Here is a 12,851-nt window from a genome sequence, read left to right as displayed (position 1 = left end):
AGAGGTTAATTGGAAAGTCATGACAGAACATAATTAAGAAGGAGGAAGGAAGCTGGGGTTGAGATTAGAAGTTAAGTCTCCAATTTGGTGGTAAGCCTTCTAGAAGCCAGTGAAATGGAGAAATTGAATTCTAATATTGATGTGAGCAGGCTGGGTCCCAAGGACCCAGACACAGGGGTCCCATAGGACCAGCCAAGAGAGTCCTTGGCTTCGTGCAGGATAGAAATCGAACAGGAACCAGAGGAGGTGAAAGCAGAGTTTATTGAATGGGGTGAGTGACAGAGAATAACAGATGGAGTGTCTGTGAGACTTGGAAAGGAAAAGAGAATAAGTCTCGTTGTTGCTTGGAGTTAGGGGTTTATATTGGAAGGGGATCTAGAGTACATGTTCCTAATCCAAGGTAGGGGTCCAATCAAAGGTGAGTGTCAGGTGAACCATTGGTGTTATTTCATAAATCTGCAAAGGTAGGGGTTATAGATACCAGCATCAGCTGAGGTTTGTTTGAAGTTAACATCCTGGAACATGTTTGGAATCAGGCTCTTCTTAGATGTTATCGGGTGTTTGGGGCCTAGGACAAAACTCAGAGAATGAGTAACATTTTTGCTTTCCCCTTGAAGTAAGAACATAGCTTCTTTGGCTTATTCAGAAATGAGATCTAGCAGAAAAACTGCAAAGATGGAATCTTTCCAAAATGGAGTCCCTTCAGCTTCCCTATATTAACATGAACACAGAGAAAATCTTCACCCTCTAGATCCTTATAGAGAGCCACAGTATGATTCATCCATTCATTCATTTCAAAAATGTTTTTAAGTGACAACTATCTGTCATGCACTGTTTTTAGATGTTGGGGTTATGACAGAGAACAAAAGCAGGAAATTCCTGCTCTCATGAAGTTCATATTCACATTCTCTTGCAAGGCAAAAGATGATAAATAAGTTTTTTAAGGCATATATATCTTATGGTGAGAAGTGCTATGAAGAAAAAAATGAAGGCAGATACATGGGAGAGGAGAGAATGGGTGGATGGGAAATTAGTGGTCAGTGAAGACTTCTGTGATGATGCAACAGGTTTTGAAGCCATAGTTGAAAACATGAGGGATTGAGCCATGTGGTTATTTGGACAAATGCTTTCCAGGCCAAAGGGGAAGCAAATACAAAGGCCATGAGGTGGGAGCATGCTTGATGGGTTCTATGAATAGCAAAAAGTCCAGTGCAGTTGGAAGGAAGGAGAGTGAAAGATTTTATTCTTAGTGAGATGGAAAGCCATTTGGAAGGTTTAGGTAAGTAAATGACATTATTTAACTTACGTTTTAAAAGGATTACCTTTTTCCATCCACATCAATGTAAATGGTAAGTATTCATCCTTTCTGATGGCTGAGTAATATTCCATTGTATAATATATACCACATCTTCTTTATGGAACTGGAGGGTATTATGCTGAGTGAAATAAGTTAATCAGAGAAAGACAATTACCATATGGTTTCACTCATATGTGGAATATAACAAAAGGCAGAGGACCATTGGGGAAGGGAGGGAAAACAGAATGGGAAGTCATCGGATAGGAAGAAAAACCATGAGAGACTCTTAATTATAGGAAACAAATTGAGGGTTGCTGGAGGGGAGGTAGGTGGGGAGATTGGGTAATTGGACGATGGGCATTAAGGAGGGCATGTGATGTGATGAGCCCTGGGTGTTATACAAAACTGATAAATTGAACACTATGTCTGAAACTAATGATGTACTATAAGTTGGCTAATTGAATAAAATTTAAAAAGTACAAAAGAAAATAAAAGGATTACCTTGGCTACGGTGTTAAGATTAGACTGTAGAAAATGCATGGAAGCAGGGAGATCAATTAGGTTTTATCAAGATAATTCTGACCAGAAGGGATGGTGGTGTAGATTAAGGAGGTCGTAGCAGTAAAGGTTGAGAAGAGTGGTTGGATTCTGAATATACTTTGAAAAGAGAGGCAATTAGTGGCAATTGTGGAGTACTAGAGAAAGGGAAGCATCCAGGAGGGATTTTGGTTTGGGATGATAAGTATGAAATGCTGATTAGACATGTGAGTGGACATACAAAGGAGATATATGACTATCCAAGTTTGAAGGTTGGGAGAGAGATCAAAGTAAGAGATATAAATTTGGGAATCATCAATATGCGCATTCTACTTAAGGTATGGGACCAAATGATTAAGTGGTATGAATAATGAGAAGGAAGAGTCCTAGGATTGAGGGCCTATGACAATTTAACATTTGGAGGAAGTGATCAATTGTTGAACAAGTTGAGAACTAAGAACCGAAGAACCGATCGTTGTATTTGTTAAGTAGAGGTCCTAGTCATTGGTGACATTGACGAGAACACTTGCATTGGAATTGTGTGGATACAGTCCTGATTGGGGTGAGTTCAAGACAGAACAGAGGGAGAGGAAATAGGGATGGCAAGTAGAGAAAATTTGCTTAAGGATTTTTGCTTCAAAAAGAGTGGAGAAATAAGGCAGTGTTTGGCAGGAGGGGGTGGACAAAAGAGAGTTTTCTTTTGAGACGAGAGATGTTACAGCATATTGTGTACTGAAAGGAATAATCCAGTAGAAGGAAAAAAATAATGGAAGAGCCAAAGAGAAGGGCAGACAATGCTCAGAAGAGCTTGCACTGGTGCGCTGCATGAACCTAAGTGGGGGGGAGGTTGGCTTGATTCTCCATGAATGTGCCTGTTCTCTACAGTACCCACAGAAGTGAGCAGAACTGATGGGTGAAACCTTCCTTTTCTGGAGAGTGGAAAAGGAGCCTCCTTCCCTCCCTGGTGCTTCAGAGAGGTCTGGCACCCTGCCAGCTGGCCTACAACTGACCCACAGCACTCACAGTCAAGCCTTATTCTCTATCTTTTCCATATTCTGCATCATAAAAGCTGAAGCCAGAGGAGAACATAGGATTGTCCTTATAGGATGAGGCATTGTAAGAAATGGAACAAAGGCAAAATTCTCACAGTTGTCACTGCTTCGCACAGATAATTGCCCTTGTCTCTGTCAAGCGTAATGTAGAACCTTACCTTAGAATAAGCATTATACATCAGTGTCAAGAATGAAATAGTAACTCCACAGTGTGGCTCTGGTGAAAGGGAAGTTTGAGGAGTCTTTTTCCCCCGAGCATCTCACAGAGATTTTAGACCTCAGGCTATTATTAGTCTGGTAGGAAGAGCACTTGGCAGCTCCTAATAATATGAATGAGTAAGCAGCACTGCCCAAAGAGGCCTTTGCTCTTCAAGAAAAGAACACTGAAGTGCTTTCAAGTCTTGTTTACTAGGTTCTGAGTCTTTTGTTGGCTCCTCTCTTGGCAGTGCCCTGGAGTGCCTTGTAAAATCCCATGTGGCGGCAGAGAGCTCCAGGCATGCAGACAACTGTCCCCAGGTGCATTATGATTCACACCTTAATTGGATCCTACTTGCTAGATAAATGCTATAATCAAAAGCTAAATGGAATAAATTAGCTATAAACTCTTGGTGCCTTCTGATTTCTGGGCTACCCCCTGTAGTTTTATGATCACAGGGAGTTTTGTATTTATCCCAAAGTACTAATTTTCCACACCCATGATTTCAGGTTGTAAAGATCAGACTTGATTGTGGCATTATTTCTCCCTTGTTCCTCAAATTCTTTTCCTTTTAGCAATGCAACTCTTTTCAAAAGAAAGATTACTAATATAAAACTAATATAAAACAGGTAAGAGCAAATGAACACGACTTCACAGTTTAATTAATCCTAATTTGGATGGAAACGTATCACTGTTTAAAGAACTTTAGGAGAGAAGAAGCATATCCTGAAACCTCTGTTCTTCATATATGTATGCATGTCTATAATATTTTTATGATTTGAATTCTCTTTTCTACATATTTTTGCACAGTTCTTACATTTGTGCAACAAATAAGAAAGACACACAAGGATTTTCATTTTGAGTCATAGTAGATATGTAGTCAAAAGACCTGGGGTCAAAGTCCCAGGTCTGCCACTTATGGGTTTTGTGACTTTGGTGATTCACCTGATGACTCGAGACCAGGCTCTCTTTAACCACCACCCTAGAAGGTGATGACTTTTGCTCTTGCCCCACTTCTTGATTTTTTTTTCTCATGGAGAGAAAAGAGAAGAGATAAAAGAAGTAAGAAAGATAGTAAATGATGATTAAAAGAGAACTAAGTTACACTGTTTGAAAAAAAATATGCAGTGGGATTGTCGCCTCTCATCTTTCTTCTTCTTCTTCTTCTTCTTTTTTTTAGAGGGGGAGAGAGTGAGAGGGGGGAGGGGCAGAGAGAGACAGAGAGAATCTTAAGCAGGCTCCATGCCCATTCGGAGCCTGACATGGGCCAATGAAGGGCTTCATCTCACCACCCTGAGATCATGACCTGAGCCAAAATCAAGAGTCAGATTCTTAACCGGGTCACTCAGACGTCCCATCATCTTTCTTATTTTTAGGCAGCAGTTCCTCTTTCTTTCCCCGAACCACTCCCTCATCATAGAATAGAAATAAAGTTCTTCAAAGTCATATGTACTGTTGTCAAGTGAATACAAATCTAAAAAGGAAAAAAATGGAGTTTTTAAAGAGGCCTCCCCCCTTACTTTTTCTTAGAGCTTATTTGCCTTAGAAAACTTTTATTTTTGCATTCCTTCTTTGTTCTTTTGATATGCATGTAAATCTTTCTAAAAGCTAAAAAGCCTTTTGCCAGTTTTTCCATCCAAGAATGTCTTTTTCAAGAACCTGGGCACCATCTCTTTGAATGTAAATCTCAAGGAAGAGAAAACCTCAATTTCCCATCTTTATGTGTATTTAACATAGAAGGCTGGCTCTAAATTCTAACTGCCTATCATAGAGATATGAGAACTTTTATTACTCTTTTGGATAAAGGAAATTAGTGACCACTCCAATTAGCATGTGAATTTAAGATGAGTTATGTGTAACAGGGGCTGCTGTCAAGGAAAACTTTAAACTTCAAAGAAAAGTGAGATTGAAAATAAAAAACACTACTATTCTGTGTTGCATATGTGTAATAATATGTGTGTGTATTGGTTAATACCAGTAATTCTTCAGTTACAATGCTTTTGTGACTTTCTTGTTTATAGAATGAACTGTTTTAAAATAATATGAAAGCATTTCTAGAAAATGCTCCTTGATAAGAACTTGATATGCTTATATACATCACAGCACAAATCAATCCCTCTCAATCCAGACCTGGTCATTGAATATTCTCTCTGAAACCATTAAGTTTTCTGGTGGGGGAATGAGTTGTTATAAATTTAACCTTTGACTTCGAGAGTTTAAAGAAACCACACAAACATCACTGAAACAAATAGAAGCCAATTGGATTGTGCTGACCACACATTACTCAGAACTTAATTAATTAGAGCTAGAGATTGGGAGGATCCCAGGAATCTAACAGGATTCATGGGAAGCTCCTCACTGTTTTGGTCAATTTACCTGCTATTCCTTATCTTCTTGCTCTTTCCACATTTCTATCACCACAGTGAAAGGAAATAGATTTCCATTTCCATCCTATCGGAGACACATCATCCTTGTATACATGTTTTCCTTTACATTGCCTCCTCACTGCCTCACCTCCAGTTAGAAATATTCTATTCTATTTTTTTTTTTAAGTAGGCTCCACGCTGTTTTGTTTTTTTTTAAGTAGGCTCCACACCACACTGGGTGTGGAGCTTGACATGGGGCTTAAACTCACAACCCTGAGATCAAGACCTGAGCTCAAATCAAGAGTTGGTTGCTTACCAACTGACTTAGACTGACTGAGATACCCAGGCACCCAGAAATACTCTATTTTAAATAATTAAAGCTTTAACTGCAAATGATACACAGGGCACATGTTTAAAGGAAGCTCATCACTGTTTGGTCAGTTTATCTGCTGTTCCTTATCTTCTCGCTCTTTCCACATTTCCATCACAACAGTGAAAGGAAATAGATTTCCATTTCTGTCCTAAGTATCAGAGACCCATCATCCTATTATACACGTTTTCTTTTACGTCATGGGCATTGCCTCTCTGAGAGGCAGCTGTGAGTCATTGCTGGGCTATTCTGCTTATGACAAATGCTTCCAAGCCTGTGAACATAGGGTAAAAGCAGATACTCCTCCTTTTGGATAGAATCTTAATGTACTCACTCCACATCATTTTTGCTTATGATAATGTGTTGTTTGGAGACTGAATTGTAGCATAATGCTTGAGTTGGCATAGTAAAACTCAGCTAATTTTCTAACCTTGTGCCTCATCCTTGACTGCTGCTTTTTACCAGTTGAGATACGTCACTATAGTTTTCAGTGGGCCAATGACCCATTATGAAAAATAACCTTTTCTCTAGTTATTCTGGATGTAGACAAGCTTAGTTCTGCTATTTTTGAAATTTTTTATTTTTAAAATTCAGTCTACTTAATCATTACTGCAGACTTTTATGTAATTTGCAAAAAAAAAAATTAAAAACTATTCAGAACACAGATTCTTGTTTTATTTCCAAAGTGAAAATTAGGACAGCAACATCTAGAGAAAAAATTCAAAAATTTTACCTTTTGAACTATGCATCTTAAAAAAAAATCCTTTTCTTTTTCTGAAACTTATTTATCAATTTCTTTATTGTCTCATTAGCAGTGATTGAGACTAGTTTTTTACTCACATTGAATCTTCATGAAACTACATTTCTCCAGATAATATTTTGTAAATATTATTTATGAATCTTATAAGTGAACTATTTATATTGTCTGTGTAAATATTGCATTGCAAGATGTAAATATATGCAGTCTAGCCATAAAAACTTTTAATTTTTAACACTTTTTTTCTAGACTTGTATTCTCAACAGTCATAAGTAAAAGCAGCTTTTGTTGTTGGATACATTATCTTTATTAGGAAATATAAATACAACCTCTTTCTGAATTTTAGAAGACTGATATGTTTTACATACATAAACTCTAGTCATTAATTATATTCCTCTTGAGGAAGAGGAGCACCTCCACCTTCAACATGCCAGAAACTGTGTGACCTCCCACTGCCCAGCTGCAGCTCCCTGAAGGAGCAGGAACTTCTCATCTGAGTCAGGCTGCTCCTTAGTCTTGGTTTACAGCAAGCTGGGTCACTGTGATTCTCTGGACCTTCCTGCTTATCACGTTCCTAGGCAGTACTGATTCCTCAGGGAAGCATGCCCATTTTGTTGTGCTATGTCTTCCACTTATTACAGCAGAATCGTCAACACAAATCAGCCCCAAATATCTTGGAGGCTGGGATATCTTTCTCTGTCTGCATGAGAACTCTTCCATGGGAATACCATGTGCACTTCAGAATTTTCCACTCCCATAATTTATAGTTTGAGACAAACAGGGGGATTTAAAAGTGTAAATTATAACCTATTTGGCCCTGCTTCAGGAGATTGACTTCTACAAATGATGTCACTCGGGCTTCTGGTCGGATTCAGCCAATGGGAGGCACTGATAGGAGATTGGGAGGGTGGGAGCCAAGAGAGTTTGAGGTAACTTTCCCTCTTCCCCCACCTTGGAGAAAGTTGGTGCATTGGTACATTTCTGCCGATGGTAGCTCCTGTTAGCCTTGTTTCTAAGGTTCTAATTCTCACTGGGTTCTAGTTTTTCCCCTTGACCTATCAGGCCTGGAATGGTAAAAGATTCCTGCTGTTGCTAGTCCCTGGATACCTCATCTTCCCTTGTTTCCTTAATCCTGTCCATCCTTCTTTAAATAGTCTCTTCATTAGATTCTCTTTTGTTCAACCCTTTGCGTGTATACTGGTTTCCTGCCAGAACCATGGCTGATAATGCATAAGTTGATTTTATTACTTTGAGTATAAGCTCAGGTATTCCAATGTAATTTTAACTGAGAGTTCATCTCCGTAGCACTTGTACTTATGTTAGTAATTGATACTTCGATTTCCCAGGAAAAGAGGGTTGATTGGCAGGGCTGGATTCTGGCATTCCTGGGTCCCTGGCCAAAGTCACATCCTAGTACTGACCAAACATCACCCTTGACTTCCTATCTTTGTTGTTTCTGAACTTTGCACATTTCCTGGTAGGTACCAGTCATTGAGTAAATGTTAAGTAAATTAATGTTTGCATATAGTTTTACATTGTCATGTTCATATTGCATTTGTATTTTTTCATTTGGCATTAGAGCACAATAATATCTTGTTATTAAAGAAAATTTGATAAATATTTAATAGAAATATAACAGTTCAATATACATATTCAGATGGCACAATAGATCAGCCCTCTACATTCTTTTGCCAAAGGGATAAACGCTTGTCTTATCACTCTTGAGGGAAAGAAACTTCCAATTTTCTTTGATAGTTGATTAATTCAGAGACCGAATGGTTCATATACAAATCATGCCATTTCAATTCTATTTTCCAAAATCGATATGCCAGCCTTCCCCATTAAATAGCCAATGCAGGAAGCCACATTGCTAGTATCAAATAAAAAACAAAATAGCCAGTTATTTTAATAGCAAAAAAAATGAGTTTATTTAGGAATAGTAGAGGATTGCAATTCAGGACACGCAAGCAATGGCGAAACCCTAGGCAAGTATGAAGAGACAAAGGGAAGGTGAGCTTTTATTAGGTTTTAGGAGGAAAGTGGGAAGGGTTGTTTTGAACAGAAATTCATTAGAGGAGAAAAAGAGTTCAGGGTTGTGGTGGTTTCTCATTGGTTGCAAGTGGTACTTAGTATGCTGTTGCTGGGGAGAGATCTTCCTTCTTTTTCATGGAATGTGGAAGTTCAGAGTCAGTTTGATAGGAGAGGGAAGGAAGTCAGAGGAAGGATCTAGTCTTGAAGTGGGAAGAGGCCTAATGAAGTGGTGAAGAGTAGGCTTTCAAGGAAGCAAATGCCTCAGTTTATTTTATTTACTTCACAGAGAAAGCAGCCGAAAGAGAAGTGCTTGACTTTTATAGTGAATTTAAAATTGTCCTTTTCTTGGCAAGAAATGAAAAATGAGATAGGGAGGGTCAATAGGTCCCAGAAGGGAAGATGTTAATTGACACGTGTGTATCCATCTAGCATCCAGCACTGTGACGTCCATCCTTCCAAGGGAGGGAGGTTTGTGTGTCACCCCATCCTTTCCAGGCTCTCCAGACCCAGCCCAGCCAAGTTGTCTCAAAGCTGCTTTTCCTCCCCAAGCTGTTTCTGAAATGCCATGCGGTCTTGAGAGTGCAGGAACCCATTCCTCAATGCTGTAGGGCCTACATCAATGCAAAATATTATGTGAACAGAGATCACTGTAGTAAGATTTATAGAAAACCCACTCCTTTTTCTGCCTTGGGTGGTAGAGTGTGCCCTTCTTATAAGGTATATATCTATCTCATAATAAGAGTGCCATATTATTAACAAATATAATAGTAATAATTACAATTTTCATAATCATCATTACTATAATCAGGGGTGGCTGATAGCCTCCTGAGATCTATTGAGCACTGCTTCTCAGTCATTAATGCTCACAAAAGTTACCTGGATCTAGTTACAGTGCAGATTCTAATTTAGTACATCTGGATTGTGACCCAAATTGGTGCCAATAATGTTGAGTCCCTGGATCACATTGTAACAAAGATATGAAGAATGAGAACTACACCACGTTCTTTACCCAGTAGAAAAAATAGAGTGTCAATCTCATTAGTTCTTACAACTACCAAGAACCTATTATTTCTGTTCATCAGTTTCTCCGGCAAAAGAAATTTATAGTGAGTATTATGGGATGTGCAGGCTAATTTGTACCAATTTTGCATGGCAACTAAAAAATAAATGGACACGTCAGGACTGTTTTAGATTCAAAATCAGAAATCACTCATGATTAGTGGTGGAATAATTAAGCTTCACCCATAAATTATGAAAGCTTAAGTTCTAAAGACAACTTTTATCCTGTAGAACTCTTGCAGAAGCAGTCTTCTCTTCAGAGCAGTGGGACAGTAATGAAAAGGTCATTGCAGCCCGTGTGTACTGGAAAGCATCAAGACCATGATACTTTCTAAATGTTTGGGAAATTAGGTCAGTACTTTCAATTTAATTCAACAAGCCCTGCCCTACCAGAGGTCCTGATTGCCAATTAAGATCTAATGCTGATGCTTACTAGCTACTGAGAGTTAGTGATGAAGCTGAAGGTGCACGTAGTGTCATGATATAGATGAAGGACTTCTAAAAACTGAGTGGTTAACACTGTTCTTGCATGCTGATGGGATAGTATCCAATTGCCTTTTAGCGGCTGTGACAAATTTTTCTCCTTCTGATTTTACCTAAGACTTCATTTATGATGCAAATCAGATGATTGTAGAGTTACACAAATAGAATAAATATCAATTAATTTCCTTTTTACTGTTTCATACTTAACTTATGATTACAATACATATATTTGCTGGACAGATGAGTAAATATTGACCTTATTTTAAAGTATCACGGATGACTTCTGCTATAGACTAAATGAATTGTGCCCAGGAAAAACTTCTGCATTATGGAAACAAAAAATAGAGCTGGGATTGGGGGGACAAGGCAGTATTTTTCTGGGTGGCGTGGGCTTGCCCTGGGGATGAACATGTACCGTAAAATCACTGTTTAGATTATGAATCTTATGCCAAGTATTAGTGAAACTGAGCTGGTATTAAAAGTAGAGATAGTAAGCTTGGAATGTAGGGGGTAAGGTGTGTATAAAAGTGGTCCCGATGTCTACCAGCAGAATCAAACCTTCTTGGAGGAAAGTTTTTGTAACCCATGTGAAGTAATTAAACAAAAATAAATGATCATTAAGCAAGGAAGAAGGTAACCCATCAAGTGTGGGTGTCAGTAGAAACAACAGACTACAAGACCTATTTATCTACCTATTTATTATGTTATTTATTTATAATAAACTAATAGATAATAAAAGCACATTGTGAATAGTTTTGTGCTAATAAATTTAAACTTAGACAAAACAGATAAACAACTACACAAATATTTGCAGTTAGCTAACTCAACTGACTCAAAAGTAAAGAGTGAGACAGTATCTTAGAACATTTTCAAAACTCCAAGAGTGAAAAATTTTCCTAAAATGAGTTTCCAGCCCTACCTGGTTTTTAGAGGCCTATTCTAACACACTTTTAAGAAATAGATCTGTAATCTTAAACAAATCCTTTCAGAGAATTGACAAAGAATTCACTAGTTCATTCTGTTATTTGTATCACATTGGTTCCAAAGTAGAAAATCACAGAACAAAAGAAATTTAAAAAGAAAGCAAGCCAATCTTAATCCAGTGAGGTATGAGGAAGATAATATTTCACAGTCAATTTGTATTTATTCTAGAAACGCAAGGGTACTTTAATGTTAACAAAATCTATAAATATTATTCAACACATAAACTAGTTAAAGGAGAAAAATACAATCATCACTTTAGAGCATAAAGGTATATGATAAAAATCAAACACAATTATAATAAAATGATAATAATAACAAACTAGGAATAGTAAAAAATATCCTCAAACTGATAAATGATATTTACCACCAATGAATGAAAGAGCATCATTCTTAAAGGGAAAACACTGAAAGCTTTACTATAGAATGAAAAATACAAGGATGCCTCTACTTACTGCTTCTGTTATCATTAAACTGGATGTTTTAGACAGTGTCATATAACATAAAAAGGAACTTAAAATATAAGGATTGAAAAGAAAGAAAATGTATTTTAAAGAGAAGATTATCTACTAAAGAAATCCCCAAATAATCTAAGACATTGTTGGAAATAAGAGAGTATATTATAAAAGAATATACCAAGAATATGCATATAGTAAGATGGCAAGCCTTAAGATCAATACAAACTTTATAAAGAGTACTGTCTAATAATGACAATTTCAGTCATATGGATGGTCCATAGGACATAGCTTCATTTTTTAGGGAGAGCAGTCTCCCTAAGCCAGTTGGCAAGATCATCTTTAAAATCCCAGATTTCTGTAATTTTTTTCCTTCTAACCTCTCATCTTCAGACCAGTGGTGAGGTTCTGGATACCAATGTTTCTTTTGGTTTTCTAGTCTTTACCCACTAATGGGTTCCATCTTTTTTTCCACCTATTGGAACACTTAGAAGAGGGCTCTCTCTTCTAACAAGAGTTGATTTTCATGATGTTATTTTCATAGGAGGCATGTTTTCCCTTCTCAAAATCCCCTTCTTGTGACTGGGAGATCAGTGTTTCCCAACTGTGTGAATTTGTTTCAAAGAAAGTTCACAGATCAGTGACACCTCAGCAGAATATGAGGGCGAACATGTTGAACTGGAAGTCAGGACCAGGGCTAAGTGTGTCACCGCTCTTCATCCAATGCGCTAGGGCTCAAAAGACCTGAGTTCTAGATTTGTGGAAAGTCAATTCATCCCATTAATCCTCTGTTTCTGCACCTGTAGAAAAGGTTTGCTTGTCTCATGGAGGTTAGACACAAATAAATTATGTTATAAATGTGATTAAATTTTGTGTACTAAAATTCTGAATGAAATGGAAGTTTTATGGCTTTATGCATGTGCTGTTTGTTGAGTTATTCCTTTAAACTCTTTTCTGTGCAGTGCCATCCACTAGTGAGATAGACATAATCATAGAGAATAAATGTAGCCTGCCTTCACCTACCATGTGATGGAATTAAAAGACTAATTGTCTATAATCCTGAGACACAGATATGCATCATTAAACTCACTTAGAATCTTTTATTTATTAATTTTATTTAAATTCAATTAATTAACATATAGTTTCAGAGGTAGAGTTCAGTGATTCATCAGTCTTATATAACACCCAGTGCTCATTACATCACGTGCCCCCCTTAATGTCAATTACCCAGCTACTCCATCCCCCTGCCCCCTCCCCTCCAGCATCC

General features: G+C 37.7%; 1 long non-coding RNA gene across 1 annotated transcript in view; it reads left to right on the top strand.

Annotated features, from left to right (window-relative positions):
* The first annotated feature begins 1,209 nt into the window (after positions 1-1,209).
* Positions 1,210-12,851, top strand: part of LOC141374650 (uncharacterized) — a 37,649-nt gene continuing 26,007 nt past the window's right edge. The window contains exon 1 of the long non-coding RNA XR_012381699.1: positions 1,210-1,279. This is a non-coding gene — a long non-coding RNA (uncharacterized lncRNA). The remainder of the gene's footprint in view (positions 1,280-12,851) is intronic.

This window comes from Callorhinus ursinus, unplaced genomic scaffold (assembly GCF_003265705.2).
Source record: "Callorhinus ursinus isolate GAN/ISIS: 27379988/994484 unplaced genomic scaffold, GSC_fseal_2.0 scaffold2, whole genome shotgun sequence".
Classification (NCBI taxonomy): domain Eukaryota; kingdom Metazoa; phylum Chordata; class Mammalia; order Carnivora; family Otariidae; genus Callorhinus; species Callorhinus ursinus.
This window is presented reverse-complemented; position numbering and strand designations above follow the sequence as displayed.